Genomic DNA, 4,082 nt, shown 5'->3' with positions numbered 1-4,082 from the left:
ACGGCATCTGGGTACCTCCCGTGCCCCGAGTTTGGCCAGCCAGAGCTGTTCCCCGCCACCTGTCCCTTCCCAGCAGGGACCCGGATGTGCAGGGGGAGAAGGACGCTGGCTGGCCCGGCACCCCTGGCCCCTCGGGGTTCAACTCCGGTCACCCGGATGTGGACACCGCAGGTCCTACACAGCCGCTGGGCCACGTTCTCACACAGTGTGCAAGACTGACCAGACTTTCTCCTAAACGGAAGAGACAGGCTCTTCTGTTTCCTCCTACCATTTACTGCTCTTAACTCTGACTCAAAAACATCCACACATTTTGAGACTTCTCCTGGCATTCAGCCTCTTTCAAGAAGGAACTCCCCCAAGTCACCACGTTCTATAATTGGCAGGTTCTGCCCCAGAAATTGGACCCCTGGCCCCTCTCACTGAGGCTCTGCTCAGGCCAGGCTCCCCGGGAGTCCAGCGGATTCTCAGTCTGTAGTTCCTGGCACTTAGCCCCGTCCCTTCCTGCTTCCCTGACACATCACCCAGTCTTTGCCAAGCTCAGTTCAACTCTCTGCAAAAAGTGCTGAGCTCAGTTCAACCCGCTGCAGAAAGTGCGGCCAATCAGAAGGTGGAGGCTGGCTGGTGGGCACCCAGGGGGCCCTTTGAGGCACCAGAGGAGAAAGTGGCCCCCTCAGCAGTGCCATGCGCAGGGCCTCCCAAGGCCACCTGGCCCTGACCCCTGCCAAGTCTGCCCTGCCAGAGTGAGGAGTCTCTATATTCTGCACTGTCATGGCTTTGCGTTCTCACCAGAAAAGATGCAGAAATCCTACACACTCCTGTGCGCACACCCAGAGACAAAGGAGCGCCTCTGTCAGCTGCCTGGGGCTGAATTCAGAGGTGTCCAATGACCCTGGAAGGGCATTTTCGCATTTGAGGCACCTGTCTCAGTTTGAAGCACAGAGAAAGAGAGACGCAAATAAACAGACAGACTGATGAGTAGGTATAGACACGGATTATCTCACTTCAACCTCCCGGCCACCTTGTCAGGTAAGGCGGTGCCATCCGACTTAAAGCCATCCTTTAGACAAGGAAATTAAAAATCAAAACGGCTCAGGGGACTTCCTTGGTGGTCCAGGGGTTAAGAATTTGCCTTCTGATGCAGGGGACGCAGGTTGGCTCCCTGGTTAGGGACTCACAAAGAGGTGGACACGGCTGAGCAACTGAACTGAAACTGAAGGGAAATAGGATCCCATATGCCTCAGAGTAACTAAGCCAGCAGGCCACAGCTGCTGAGAGCACACGCCACAACTAGAGAAAGTCCATGCGCCGCAGCAAAGACCCAGCACGGCGAAAATTTAAAAAGTAGTAATAATAATCTTAAAAAAAAAAAAAATGCTCAGAAGCTAGTTGGAAGGTCAGGCAAGTGGTGGGGTTTGAACACACCGGTGCCCACTGATGACCTGCCTCCTGTCAACGGACTCCTGGGCTCTTCCTTCTATGCCCAGGTCCTTGTTAACCCACTCCTGCCTTCGCTGACAGGGTTGGGGGCAACTGAGGCCCACTGAGGAGCAGACACTGGCCCATGGTCACAGAGCCCAGCAGCAGAGTCAGGATGGTAACCCAGGACCCCTGGCCCCCCTCCCCCACCTACCCTGTAGGGACCCTAGAGCCCCACCCCCTGTGAAGAGCCTCCACGAGCCCAGATGCTGTCCTGCCACTGAATCAGTCACTGCCTGGAACTCAAGGCCTAGTTCCCCGGGGCAAGTGGCAAGCCCAGGTCCTCTCCAGCCTGCACAAAGCTGGGCAATTTCACTGGGACCTTGTTCTAAGGGGAAATTTGTCTGGAGCGACCTCTGGAGTCTGAAAGGAGACGTGAGACCAGTCTCACCCCGTCTGCAAGCTGGAGACGAGGGCCCCTGCCTGTGTCTGGCACACCCAGGGAGTGAGGGGCCAGGAAGCTCACACCCCCAGCCCCTTGGAGCTGACAGCTATCCAGGCCTCCCACAGCCCCCAGCTCTGCCTCGTGCGCCTCTTTCTTTGGCCAGCAAGGTTCATCAGGCATTATCCTGCCCGCAAACATACTGTTTGACCTTGAAGAGTGTTTTCAAAAAATGTTTTTTTTGCCAACCTTTAAAAACTGAGAGATCTCCAGTTTCTCCTGAAAACTCCTTCATTCTGGCCTTCCTAGGCCCACTTGACACAGGGTGCCCAAGGGAGACACTCTGTAGGCTGCCCATGGGGCCTCGACACTGAGGCCATCCTGGCACCGTGTGGGCTCCGGGGCCTCCTGTGCCCAGCACGGCCAGCCCTGCTCCAAGCACCGTGTCAGACATACCATGTCCTGAGTTCCTCGTTCCCAGACCCGCCGTGCAGAGTGGATCCATGAGGGGTAGGAAAGCAGGCCTGGCCTGCGGGGCTCTGCCAACAAGAGGCTACCCTGTCACCATGCTCCAGGTACAGCTGCCCTGGCCACCTGAGCTTCCTTCCAGACAAAGATGAGCGTCCCTCCCACAACCAAGCAAAAAGCAAGTGCACACCAGGCCCAGGGCACCCGTTAGCAGCGAATCTTCTGCAGAACGGCAACCGAGAAAGTCATCAGCCAGGCCAGATGAAAAACAATTTTAACACTTAACTGATATGAACTGTACCTTTTTTTTCCCCCAGGCTCTAAAATTCACCCTCAGAATAAATCCATCCAAATTGATAACAGGAACATCATTTAAACTTCACATAAAGAACAAAGCTGCATTAGAAATGACACTACATCCAGAATAAAAACTAGAAATTAAGACCAATCTTCTAAAACCAGAGAAAGCAATATTTTGGACAAAATTCACTTGCAAGTTTCTTTAAAGGATTCTCAAGACGGAGTTGTGGTTATTAGTTCCCCATGAAATAAATTTAAAATGCGTACAATTACAAACATCCTAAGACTTCAGATGGTGTTTTCAGTTGAGCTTGCAAGATTAAATGTGGCTCCGGGAATGAAGCTTGGCAATTGGCTCCTGGAATGAGGTCTATGCTGGGCCTGGGCCTTAGGAGCTGTGTGTGTGATCAGTCAAGCAGGTGAAGTTAATTACAAGCTTTATTACAGATCAGAGGGCGTTAATTCCTAAAAGGAGCCAGTTTCTAATAAATCGGTGTGAAGTGAAATTAACTCCCTCTGTGTCTTTCAGGTCTACACGGTCAAAAAAAATATCCCAATTTTCCCCCAGTTTCAAATGATAACATAAACACCAAGGAAACATTCATTAAGGAAAACACAGCAAGTTTCACTCATGCAAAATCTCCAATAATGAAGGCTTCGAGCATCAGAAATTGCACTAAGGAACTTAAGAAGTTTGCAAGGCTTTAACCTTAAGACAACCAAGAAATTTTTACCCCCACTGCTGACAAAGGGCTCTCAGGCCACTATGCCTGCACTGTCATTCAGGACCGCTGTGCCTGAGGGACAGCATCCTCAGGGCTCGCTCAAACCCAGGCGGCCACGTACAGTGACTCTCCTGGTCTGTAGCAGCTTGCTCAGAGGGCAAACGTGGAGGGAGCGGGTCATGCACTGAGCAGAGCCAACACGCAAGGTGGCCCTCGGAAGCCAAGAAGCCCTTCCGGGCAGAGTAGGAATTCTGCCCAGGCACCACAGCACGCGGGGCCCCCCCAAGCAGACTCTGGAGCAGGAGAGCTAAGTGGGTGGATTGAACAAGGCCGCCACTTCCCCCCTTCTTTCCAGAAAGCTCTGGACTGTATTTCAGTTCCTTTTCGCAGAGGTTAATCACGGACACATCTCTAGCCGCAGCCCCCTCTCCAAAATACCCGGTGCGGTAAGCGAGTTCGGAGCTCACGCCAGCAGAGAACCGGGACAGGAGTTCCCCGAGTCTCCCCGCGCTCCCCACGCCGCGAGGGAGTGACATCAGAGGCTCGCCGGGGGCTGGTCATGCAGCAAGCCGGGCGCTCCGGCGGGCGTGCGCGGGGAGCCGGGCCTCCGGGTGGAAGCTGGGCAGAACTACCCCTTCTTAAATTTATTCAGGCAGCCGGAGCTGCAGAAGGAGCGCACGGAGGCCGCCTCCCAGCAGCCGCGTCCCTTCATCCCCGCGGCGGGGCGGCCT

The 4,082-nt window shown here is 54.1% G+C and overlaps 1 protein-coding gene across 1 annotated transcript in view; it reads right to left on the bottom strand.

Annotated features, from left to right (window-relative positions):
- OSBP2 (oxysterol binding protein 2) overlaps positions 1-4,082 on the bottom strand; it is a 123,969-nt gene that overhangs the window by 49,576 nt on the left and 70,311 nt on the right. The window lies entirely within an intron of this gene.

Source organism: Bison bison, unplaced genomic scaffold (assembly GCF_000754665.1).
Source record: "Bison bison bison isolate TAMUID 2011002044 unplaced genomic scaffold, Bison_UMD1.0 scf7180017864495, whole genome shotgun sequence".
Taxonomy (NCBI): Eukaryota; Metazoa; Chordata; class Mammalia; order Artiodactyla; family Bovidae; genus Bison; species Bison bison.
Note: the sequence above shows the minus strand (reverse complement) of the source record. Positions and strands in the feature narration are given on the sequence as shown.